At 45.6% G+C, this 12,687-nt stretch overlaps 1 protein-coding gene across 1 annotated transcript in view; it reads right to left on the bottom strand.

The window, feature by feature from the left end:
* The window catches only part of LOC126035357 (uncharacterized), a 503,584-nt gene extending 493,197 nt beyond the window's left edge, over positions 1–10,387 (bottom strand). Inside the window, exon 1 of the mRNA XM_049793894.1 lies at positions 10,328–10,387. The gene's annotated coding sequence lies outside the window, so the exon portion shown is untranslated. The remainder of the gene's footprint in view (positions 1–10,327) is intronic.
* Positions 10,388–12,687: the final 2,300 nt, after the last annotated feature.

The raw sequence follows: 12,687 nt of genomic DNA, 5'->3' as shown, positions 1-12,687 counted from the left end.
AAGGTTTTTTTATTACTACAAGCCAGCAAATTTATACCCATTATACTTGTTACCTTGTACATATGTCTGTCCCTTATTGGTCAAAAAGTTGTCATAAGCTGTTTTTCTCAACCCTCATTGGGTGACTTTTTCAGGTTCCTTATCACAACTGCAAACGGTCAACACATTCCTTAAACTTAGTTTCCCAGGCATGCTTCTCATCCTTTCTTGTTCTCTCACGGGAACACTGTAATCTTGTCAAGGTCAATATCCTCCCCAGGCCCCGAGGTCCAGCCGAGGTCCTCCACAAGGCAGGCTGTCCCCCTGCAGCCCATGGAGGTCCACAGTGGAGCAGATATCCACCTGCAGCCTGTGGAGGACCCCATGCCGGAGCAGGTAGGTGCCCGAAGGAGGCTGTGACCCCATGGGAAGCCCATGCTGGAGCAGGCTCCTGGCAGGACCTGTGGACCTGTGGAGAGAGGAGCCCACGCTGGAGTAGGTTTTCTGGCAGGACTTGTGACCCTGTGGGGGACCCACGCTGGAACAGTGTGCTCCTGAAGGACTGCACGCCATGGAAGGGACCCATGCTGTAGCAGTTCATGAAGAACTGCAGCCTGTGGGAAGGACTCACATTGGAGAAGTTCATGGAGGACCGTCTCCCGTGGGAGGGATCCCACGCTGGAGCAGAGGAAGAGTGTGAGGAGTCCTCCCCCTGAGGAGGAAGGAGTGGCAGAGATATTGCATGATGAACTGATCATAACCCCCATTCCCCATCCCCCTGCGCTGGTGAGGGGGTAGGTAGAGAATCCGGGAGTGAAGCTGTGCCTGGGAAGAAGGGAGGGGTGGGGGGAAGGTATTTTGAGATTTGGTTTTACTTCTGATTACCCTACTCTGGTTGATTGGCAATAAACTGAGTTAATTTTCCCTAAATCAAGTCTGTTTTGCCCGTGACAGTAATTGGTTGATCAATCTCTCCCTGTCCTTATCTCGACCCACGACTCCTTTGTTATATTTTCTCTCCCCTGTCCAGCTGAGGAGGGGGAGTGATAGAGCGGCTTTGTTGGGCACCTGGCCTCCAGCCAGGGTCAACCCACCACACAAGGGAATGCCTAAGCTGCCCTCTTCAACAAATGCCAAGCTCCCGACTCAAACACACCTATCTGCACAGGCTTCATCTGTGCTCCTGGGGAAGAAAAACAGCCAAGAAAGAGTAATTCTCCTCAGAGAACAGTTTTTATCTAACCTCAAAGGCAAAATCTTCAGAGAGCAAAGTATTACTCAGTGATCTTGAAGGTCTTTTCCAACCTAAATGATTCTATGATTCTATGATTAATGAACTCGTTAGCAAACAAGTTGCACGCTGCTACAGACCATAGCAATTTCAGACACTGAAACCTTTTGGTTCCTCTTTTATTTGTCGGACCAATCCCTTCAGCTATCTACTGCTCTCCAAGGCCTCCAGGGCCTTCTAGGACCAAGCCTTAATTGTATGGCTGAAATCTGGGCCTAGTGCCTGCAGATGAACTATAATTTCAAGAAAGATGTTAGGCTGGGCCAGGGAAGATGCAAGTGTCTCTGTACTGAAAATCCAAAAGAGATGCTGTGACCAACCAGTCTGAGCTTTTCTAAAACTCAGGCCAGAGAAGTGTCCTGAATTAATTTTGGCTTGTGTTGGAGCAGATCAGTTGGAAAACCACCCCTCTCAATTTTACAGTTTCCATGGAGGTGGAACCACCACAACATTGTAAAGAGGTCCCAAGAACTATTCTCTCTATTAAGAATACAGTGCCATATTTCTGGAGGAATTTATTGCACTTCAACATCTGGCCATTGAATCTGACTATACCATTCTCTGCCAGAATGATGAAACTTAACGTCCTATTTCTGTGCCCTTGCAAGTATTCTTAGACTGTCATCAAGAACATCCAAACACCTCTTTTTTGCTAAACTGCACAGACAGAGCTCCTGCAGTTTTCTGATCTGTTAATCATTCCTGGCTCTGACAGCCTATAATTCACAAGCATCCTTCTTGAACTGCAGGCATCAGAAGCCAGCTAAGCACTCCAGGATTTGCACCAATGTCAAAGACAGACATGTGGCAACTTCCTTGCAACTGGATGCAGGCCTGTTTTCACATCCTTCTTTATCCCTTGTGGCCCATGTCATACAAGTTGCTAGCAATTAGCTTAGTATCTGCCATGACCCCACGTCCTTCTTCGAGCTGCTGGGATGAGTTCCCTTATCCTGCAAACCTACACTATGCTCTGTGGTCTTCAGTGCATGATTTGCCATTTAGCTGTATTCAAATGTACTCTGCTTACCCCACGCAGTCAGCCTGTCTAGGTTCCACATGGTTATATCTTTATTTTGCACTCCTTTCCATTTGGGGGTATTTTTTACCCTCTGTGCTGCTAACAGGCAGCGTGATAGAATATAAGAAGAGTATAAGTTATTCAGTCTAGGAACAGCAGGGAGGGTGACTACTCTTCAGCTCCTTCCTTCCCTTTTTTCTCTCCCTCTTATAGTTGCTGCCATTTTGGCTGAGCATGAGGACTGTTACAAAAAAAGGACAGTGCATAGTAATGCAAACAGAGAAGAGAGGGCTTTGGTTTACAGTGAATATGGATACAAACACACGGGATCTGCTCTAGAGTCCATGACGGAGGCGGTGCATGGATGCAGGGATGGCCACATTACACAGCTGAAGCATTTGATCTTCCTCTGCAGTCACACAGGAACATGTTTTAAGCTAGCTAACCGGTTAGCCACAGCAGCTAACCATGTGGGCTAACCACTGCTGCGCACATCCAGGCTATTCAGTAAGTCCTAGGTTGCTGTGACTGCTGTACTAACAATATCCAAGCCCATCTCTGCAACTGGCATAGCCTCAGTTGTGTGTTATATATTCAAAGGCCATTCTGAACTGAGTAGTGTTTTATTTTTTAAGGTACTAAACACCTTGCAGAATTAGAGCCTGTCTAATATACATCAGTGTCTTTTCTCATTTGTCTTTTGACTACAAAAGGAATTAATATCAGCATGAGTGTAAGAATTGTGGAAAGCAGAACTAGTTATATGAACTTTCTTGAGTCTGTTCAGTTCCCAGAGAGTTGGGGATTGTTATGTTCTCATAAAAATTCATTCATATGTCATCCTTGGTTTGCTTCTTTCAGAAAGCTACTATCCCTGTGTGTTTAAAATGATCCTGTGGATGTGCTGTTCATATGAGCTAATTAAAGCATTTAGACTAACAGGCACACTTTGCTCCTTTTTCTGTCAACAAATGCTAGAGAGGCTATATGTACAAAGATGTGTGATAGTTCTTGGGGTTATACTATGTATCCTAGTTTCAGCTGGGATAGAGTTAACTGTCTTCCTAGTAGCTGGTACGGTGCTATGTTTTGAGTTCAGTATGAGAAGAATGTTGATAACACTGATGTTTTCAGTTGTTGCTCAGTATTGTTTAGACTATAGTCAAGGATTTTTCAGCTTCTCATGCCCAGCCAGGTCACAAGAAGTTGGCACAGGACACAGCCAGGGCACCTGACCCAAACTGGCCAATGGTGTATTCCATACCCTGTGACGTCCCATCTAGTATACAAACTGGGAAGTGGGGGTGGGGAATCGCCACTCGGGGACTAGCTGGGTGTCGGTCGGTGGGTGGTGAGCAATTGCCCTGCGCATCATTTGTACATTCCAATCCTTTTATTACTACTGTTGTCATTTTATTAGTGTTATCATTATCATTATTAGTTTCTTCTTTTCTGTTCTATTAAACCGTTCTTCTCTCAACCCAGGAGTTTTACTTCTTTTTTCCCGATTTTCTCCCCCATCCCACTGGATGGGGGGGAGTGAGTGAGCGGCTGCGTGGTGCTTAGTTGCTAACTGGGGTTAAACCACGACACTATGACAACTTTATTTGTAATAAAAGGGATAGATCTGAGCTGGTATTTATTGCAAAACTGATTTTAAGAGTTGTTTCTTATTTTGATATTTCAGTAATAACCTAATAATTTTAATTCCAGGAAGGAGGAAGGAGGGATATATTACATTCATCTTTTAAAATAGTTTCACTCTTATAAAACAGTTAATATTGAATAGGTTAATGTTATAATTTGTTTTAACTCTTTCAAAGATTTTTTTGGCTAGCTCTTGATACAGCTTTTTTTATTAAAATCTCTGGGGTTATATTTGAAGAATGCTGGACAGGATGTTACAGCAAGACCCCTCTCAATCACCTATCAAAGTTCTTGGGAGTCTGGGGAGGCCCCCGCTGACTGGAAGCTATCCAACGTTATTCCAATTTACAAGAAGGATGTGAGGGAAGATCCAGGAAACTACAGACCTGTTAATCTAACCTCAGTTTCTGGAAAAATTATGGAGCAGATCATACTGGGTACTATTGAAAAGCATTTAAAGAACAATGCAATCATTAGGCACAGACAACATGGGTTCACAAAGGGAAAGTCCTGTTTAACTAATTTGATATCCTTCTATGATAAGATCACCTGCCTAGTGGGTGAAGGGAAGGCAGTGAATGTATTTTTTCTGGATTTTAGAAAGGCTTTTGATACTGTCCCTCACAGCATCCTTCTGGACAAGTTGTCCAACTGTGGGATGAGCAGGTACATGGTGCACTGGGTGAAGAACTGGCTGAAGGGCAGAGCTCAAAGGGTTGTAGTGAATGGGGCTACATCTGGCTGGTGACTGGTCACCAGCAGTGTTCCTCATGGCTCAGTTCTAGGGCCAGTCCTGTTCAATATATTTATCGATGATCTGGATTCAGGAGTTGAATGCACTATTAGCAAGTTAGCTGATGATACCAAACTGGGAGGTGTTGCTGACTGTCTCGAGGGACAAGAGGCCTTGCAGAGGGATCTAGATAGCACTAGCAAATCATCAGTGGCATGAAATTTGACAAGAACAAATGCCAGACTCTGCACCTAGGATGGAGTAATGCCAGGCAAAAGTATAAGTTGGGAGAGGAGTGGCTGGAGAGCCGCCCTGCAGAAAGGGATCTGGGGGTGCTGGTCGACAGCAGCCTCAATATGAGTCAGCAGTGTGCCCTGGCAGCCAAGAGGGCAAACCACATCCTGGGGTGCATCAAACACAGTATAACCAGCCGGTCAAGAGAGGTGATTATCCCACTGTATTCAGCATTGGTGCAGCCTCACCTTGAATACTGCATGCAGTTCTAGGCCCCAAAATTTAAGGAGGATGTGAAGGTCCTTGAATGCATCCAGAGGAGAGCAACAAAGCTGGTGAAAGGGCTGGAAGGAATGTCCTATGAGGAGCAGCTAAGGACTCTGGGCTTGTTTAGTTTGGAGAAGAGGAGACCTGAGGGATGACCTCATTGCTCTGTGCAGCTTCCTGAGGAGGGGAAGTGGAGAGGGAGGTGCTGAGCTCTTATCCCTGGTATCCAGTGACAGGACATGTGGGAATGGTTCAAAGCTGCATCAGGGGAGGTTCAGACTGGACATTAGGAAGCATTTCTTTACCAAGAGGGTGGTCAAACCCAGGAACAGGCTTCCTAGAGAGGTGGTCAATGCCCCATGCCTGTGAGTGTTTCAGAGGCATTTGGACAATGCCCTTAATGATATGCTTTAACTTTTGGTCAGCCCTGAATTGGTCAGGCAGTTGGACTAGATGATCGTTGTAGGTCCCTTACAACTGAACTATTCTATTCTATTCTATTCTATTCTAATTATATCTCTGCCTTTTAAATCTCCAGTGATTGGCTAAATAAATCTATGGCTTTGAAAACTCACTCTTTATTCTGTGTAATGGGCTATTAAACAAGCAAATAAAACAGCTGAGAAATCTAGTCTGGAAGGTGTCACTGTATGCACTAGTCTCATTTTTTTATTGTTGACACTACCTTCATAACATATTAAAGTAAGATTGCAATATTTTGAATGGAAATATATGCAAGGCTATATCAACAGCCAAATCCAAAATGTTGCACAGCCACATTTCTGTTGAGATTTAAGAAAACTATTTAATCTTTCTTGTGTTTAGCTATTGGTTCACCTATGATCCTCTATTGCTATCTATCTATTGTTAAAATAGCTGTTAAACCATAAGGCTTTTACACTGTGTATGTTGACAGGAGTTAATGGATGGAGAACAAAAGCAAGCTTTTTCCAAAGCAAGCTAATGGGACAATTTTTTTAGTGATGATCTCAGTAAATCAAGGACATTGGTATCCCAAAATGGACAACATTTGCTATTTAAGAACATACAGTACTGGTACAGGTTTGCCAGGTTATCCTGTAAATCTAGAGTGAACAGGTTATAAGCACTTGATGAAGGGAGGCTAATGCAAAGAAAATTCTGTTGCTCCTAATGCTGAGAGTAACTGCTGTGATTGGTGCAGGCCTCCCCCTGTTGGAGCGGCGGAGGAATGCACATAAGTCGACCCAATATGAGTGATAGAAGTGATTCAACTTTATTTGCACAGATAGCTCATATTTATACAGTTTGCGATAATTATGCCTACTAGTCCTAATATGATTGGTACATTGCTAATGTTTATTCATTACTAAAACACACCCACTTGTGATTTGCAGCTATGCGTGTTCCGTAACTTTCTCATGGGAACTTCTTCAAAAGTTACTTATGAAGTTATGCCAAGGTCACACCGTTTTTATTTTTCTCCTGATAACGGCAAGACCAGCTGCTGTTTTTCTCCTGCTATCAGTAAAGCCAGCTATTTTCGGCCAAGGCCTAATCTTGATGCTCAAACTGACATTCTTTCACACAGAACTCTGCTCGCACAACTTTTCTATAGACCCATGTCCTTTTTCATCAAGCCAATTCCCAACATCCCCCCTCCCCTGGCTGGATGGCATGGGCGGGGTGGGGGTGGGGGGGTGGCCTTGAAAGAGGTATTCTGAGACAGGCTGGGCTGCTTGGCACCAGCTATGGGAGGGAGATGCATTGCCATGTAAGGACTCTGACACCACTGCAAGCTCTTATCTGTTTTGGGATGTGTCTCATTTAATCAGAAACTCCTGCTGCTGCAATATTATTCATGGCAATAGTGCCTTGAGCATCTGCTAGGCTGAGGTCCTTTCGCACTAGGTATCACACAAAGCTGTAGCAAATTATAGTCCCTGAGACTTACGGCTCTCTCCTATTGCACTCAAGGGGAACTTTATCTCTGGTGTCAGTAGGAACTGTAGCATACCTTCCAATATCAACTCATGCATATCCTTTGTAGTACAGCTCTCAGGTAGTAATGCATTGCCTGGGACTTGATCTCAGTAAGGTAGGCAAAACCTGTGATGAGAACTAATGGAATCAGTGGCCGTGCTAAGGTAAAATAACCAGCTAAGGGGCAGGACAAGAAGCAGTAGGTATCTGAAGATGACTTTAAACTGTCACAACCCAGGATGGACAGACCAGGGACTCGTGATGAGTTCAGAATTCCCTCGGGCTAAATTAAGGTGAAACGACACCAAACAATCAGTTAAACATTTTATTCATGACAGAAGCAACCTGAAATTGGAAGGTGTTAAAAATAGGTGGCTGATTTCTCTCAACAGGAATAGGCATGAAACTACCTCAGTAAACCGTGTAACCCATGGTAACCATATACATCAATTCAGGGAATAAGGAGATCCCTCCCATTGAATCACGAGGTTCAGAGTGGACCCCCTTGCTTTCTAGACTCCTTCTCAGAGAAGAGCCTAGGGGTGGCTGGATCCACTCCTAGTCCCAGACTTGGTCAACGGATTTATGTCTTAAAGGGATGATGTGTAGGGATTATGAAAAGGAGATAGAGGGAGAGAAAGACAGAGGAAAAGAGAAAGATTTCACCAGACCTGGGTCCAGCATTGGTCCAGTCAGTCTAAAGGTCCAGTTCTGGTGGGTGTGGGCACCTGAGGCTTCAGTTTGTGTCCTTTTATTATCCTTGGCCGTCTTTCAGGTGGGCACTCGAACTCATTAGGCTAATTAGGTGTAACCTTCAGGAAATGGGTCCGTGGGCTTGGGGGTCGTTTGGGGAGTAACTTCTCCTTCCCTCCAGACAGGACCATTGTTTGATCTTTGGCTATATGTGGTGAGGTGCCCTGCTCAGTGTATCAGAACACGGAGCTGCATACACTGGAGCATAACTCTTATGAGGAGCAGCTGAGGGAGCTGGGGCTGTTGAGTCTGGAGAAGAGGAGGATGAGGGGAGACCTTATAGCTCTCTACAACTACCTGAAAGGGGGTTGTAGTGAGGTGGGTGCTGGTCTCTTCTGTCAGGTGGCTGGAGATAAGATGAGAGGAAATGGCTTCAAGTTACGGCAAGGGAGGTTTTGGTTGGATATCAGGAAAAATTTCTTTACTGAGAGGGTTGTCAGGCATTGGAATAGGCTGCCCAGGGAAGTGGTTGAGTCACCATCCCTGGAGGTATTCAAAAAGTGCATAGACAAGGTACTCCAGAACATGGTTTAGTGGGCATGGTTGATGGTTGGACTTGATGAACTTCAAGGTCTTTTCCAACTTAAATGATTCTATGATACCCTCCGGCATGCCCTCCCCTCCCTGTCCTGTTCCTGATCTGTGCTGATCGGCTTCTTTTCACCTGTGGTTCCTTGCTCTGCGGGGTTTGGGGTTCGTTGTTATGTAGAGTGCGTCCTTAGGCAGAACTTGCCCCACCACAATGTTTGAGACATTAACTCTTTCAGTCTCTCACATAAACCAATACCAGTGCTTCTGCATTGATTTAATAAGCCTGTGTGGGGTTTCCATCAGCAAAGACTCAGACCCTGAATATCACATTTCTTGGTTTCAGCTGGGATAGAGTTAACTGTCTTCCTAGTAGCTGGTACAGTGCTATGTTTTGAGTTCAGTATGCGAAGAATGTTGATAACACTGATGTTTTCAGTTGTTGCTAAGTAGTGTTTAGACTCAAGTCAAGGATTTTTCAGCTTCTCATGCCCAGCCAGCAAGAAAGCTGGAGGGGCACAAGAAGTTGGCACAGGACACAGCCAGGCCAGCTGACCCAAACTGGCCAACAGGGTATTCCATACCATGTGAAGTCCCATCTAGTATAGGAACTGGGGAGTGGGGGCAGGGAATCGCTGCTCAGGGACTAGCTGGGTGTCGATCAGCGGGTACTGAGAAATTGCACTGCACATCATTTGTACATTCCACTCCTTTCATTATTGCTGTTGTCATTTTAATAGTGTTATCATTATCATTATTAGTTTCTTCTTTTCTGTTCTATTAAACCGTTCTTATCTCAACCCATGAGTTTTACTTCTTTTCCCCGATTTTCTCCCCCATCCAGCTGTGTGTGGGTATAGTGAGTGAGTGGCTGTGTGGTGCTTACTTGCTGGCTGGAGTTAAACTACGACAGTTCTTTATGGCGCCCAACGTGGGGCTCGAACGGTTGAGATAACGACGAACCTGACCAGAGCTTGTCAAAACAAATTTGTTCTAAGCATTCATTATATTGGTCTAATAGTCGCTGCTCATTATGTTGATTTATGTGTTCTTAGAGTTGTTGCTCTGGTTTTTAAAGTTCTGTTATGTGTCACCTCACTTGCTGTATGTAGTTCCTCTTCTGCTGCTTATAATCTGTGGGAGGTGGATTAAGGTTTTTGCTTTGATGTATTGTATAACACTGTTTTATGGTATGATAAAGTCATCAGTTGCGGGATTAATCCAGTATTTGCACTCAGCATTGTCACCTTTATACTGCAGGAGCCACCTGTGGGAAACTACTAATAATTACACCCTTTACCTTTCCTCCTCAGAGAGCCAATCTATGGGTGAGGCACCTTTCTTCCTGTTTCCCTTCTCCTCCAGTCTAGTTACAATGGTGTTTCAGAATTTTGAAAAATTTGAATACTATTGGGATGTTGAGACCAGCACGGTCCTAACGCTACTGCTAGGAATTAGCATGTTCCTGAATGTGGTTCAGGTCTTGTGTAAGGTTAAACAGGTGTCGTGGTTTCAGCCCAGCCGGTAACAAAGGACCACGCAGCCGCTCGCTCACTCCTCCGCCCCCCTCCGGTGGGATGGGGAGGAGACAGAGGAGAGAAAAAGAAAAAAAGAAACTGGAACCTCGAGGGTTGAGATAAAGGCAGTTTACTGGGACAAACACAAAGAAATTACAACAACAACAACGGCACTAATGAAAAAGTATACAAAAAGAGTGATGCACAGTGCAACTGCTCACCACCCGGGACCCAACGCTCCGCCACTTCCCCCACTGAAAACAGAGAACACCCGCTGGCCCACTCCCCATTTATATACTGAGCATGATGTCACATGGTATGGAATAGCTCCTTGGCTAGTCCAGGTCAGCTGCCCCGGCTATGCCCCCACCTCCCAGGTTCCTGTAAAAATTAACTCTATCCCAGCTGAACCAAGGACATTATCCACCCCTTATTCTATACCATCTACATCATGCCCAGATCTTACTTTTTTTTTTCCAATCAGGCACTACTACTTTCCTTGTCTTATATATAAGTATATGGAGTCCCCCCCACCCCGACCTCGCACACACACACACGGTGTTCCTTTAGCCTATGGGCTATCCCTCTAATGTGTCCATCGATTTCGGGGCTTTATCTGTTGTAATAGTTCTTCAGGATAAGAGAGAGATGGTGTGAGATGTTGGATTGTTGTACGCTGCCTCTGGAACTTGTGGCTAGTACATTTGGTGCAACTCATGCCCTTGGTCTGCAGGTCGAAGATGTTGATCTTGAGGAATTTGCTGGGTGCCAGTTCAAGTTCTATCGCTGTTGTACTTGGCTCAGTTTCAAAAGTCCATCCTGTAGTCATTTGGATAATTCTCACAATAATACCCTTGATATGGCATATAGACACTATAGATACAATGACATGCATTGGCAGGTTATTTAGCAGTTAAATATCATACAGCCCAATTCACTGGCTATTCTCTCCCAAAATCAAATCTCCCTGAGGTACACATCGAACTTCCCCATCCTTCTGCATCACCCACCAGGTGTACCCAGGTCCTTGAGCAAAAACAACCCCTTGAATGGGTTTGCTTCTGCTTGAGGGAGGACTAACCCAGACTGTCTTTCTTAACATGCTCCTCATGCACACTACAGGGACTTTATCCCCTTCTACAGTATGTGGAACTCTTGGTTGGGCGGGGCCAGCCCGATTGGCGGATCCTCTAGTATTAACTAACCAAGTGGCTTTTGTTAAATGTGTATCCCAATGCTTGAAAGTTCCACCCCCCATCGCTCTCAATGTAGTTTTCAGCAGTCCATTGTATCGTTCAATTTTTCCAGAGGCCGGTGCGTGATAAGGGATGTGATACACCCACTCAATGCCATGTTCTTTGGTCCAGGTGTCTAAGAGGTTGTTTCGGAAGTGAGTCCCGTTGTCCGACTCGATTCTTTCTGGGGTGCCGCGTTGCCATAAAATTTTCTCTTCAAGGCCCAGGATAGTGTTCTGGGCAGTGGCATGGGACACAGGGTATGTTTCCAGCCATCCAGTGGTTGCTTCCACCATTGTAAGCACGTGGCACTTGCCTTGGCGTGTTCGTGGGAGTGTGATATAGTCAATCTGCCAGGCCTCCCACTGTTTATATTTCAGCCATCGCCCTCCATGCGACAGGGGATTTTGCCGCTTGGCTTGCTTAATTGCAGCACATGTTTCACATTCATGGATGACCTGTGCGATAGTGTCCATGGTCAAGTCCACCCCTCGATCTCGAGCCCATCTATATGTTGCATCTCTTCCCTGATGGCCTGAGGTATCGTGGGCCCACTGAGCCATAAATAGCTCACCCCTACGTTGCTAGTCCAGGTCCACCTGAGACACTTCGATCTTGGCGGCCTGATCTGCCTGCTGGTTGTTTTGATGTTCTTCAGTGGCTCGACTCTTGGGTACATGAGCATCTACGTGACGTACTTTTACCACTAGCTTCTCTATCCGAACAGCGATATCTTGCCACAGTGCGGCAGCCCAGATGGGTTTACCTCTGTGCTGCCAATTGCCCTTCTTCCATTGCTGTAGCCACCACCATAGGGCATTTGCCACCATCCATGAGTCAGTATAGAGATAGAGCACTGGCCGCTTTCCTCTTTCAGCAATGTCTAATGCTAGCTGGATGGCTTTCACCTCTGCAAACTGACTCGATTCACCTTCTCCTTCAGCAGTTTCTGCTACTAGTCGTGTAGGACTCCATACAGCAGCCTTCCACCTTCGATGTTTTCCCACAATGCGACAGGACCCATCAGTGAACAGGGCATATTGCCTCTCATTTTCTAGCATTTTATTATACAGCGGGGCTTCTTCGGCCCGTGTCACCTCTTTCTCTGGCGACATTCCAAAATCTTTGCCTTCTGGCCAGTCCGTGATCACTTCTAACATTCCTGGGCGACTGGGGCTTCCTATGCGAGCTTGCTGTGTGATCAGTGCGATCCACTTACTCCACGTGGCGTCAGTCGCGTGATGCGTAGAGGAAACTTTCCCTTTGAACATCCAGCCCAGCACTGGCAGTCGGGGTGCTAAGAAGAGCTGTGTTTCAGTACCAACCACTTCTGTGGCGGCTCGAACTCCTTCATATGCTGCCAAGATCTCTTTTTCAGTTGGAGTATAGCGAGCCTCAGATCCTCGATATCCCTGACTCCAAAACCCCAGATGTCGGCCACGGGTCTCCACAGGTGCTTTCTGCCAGAGGCTCCAGGTAGGGCCATTCTCCCCAGCTGCAGTGTAGAGCATATTTTTAAT

This window comes from Accipiter gentilis, chromosome W (assembly GCF_929443795.1).
Source record: "Accipiter gentilis chromosome W, bAccGen1.1, whole genome shotgun sequence".
NCBI lineage: Eukaryota > Metazoa > Chordata > Aves > Accipitriformes > Accipitridae > Astur > Astur gentilis.
Note: the sequence above shows the minus strand (reverse complement) of the source record. Positions and strands in the feature narration are given on the sequence as shown.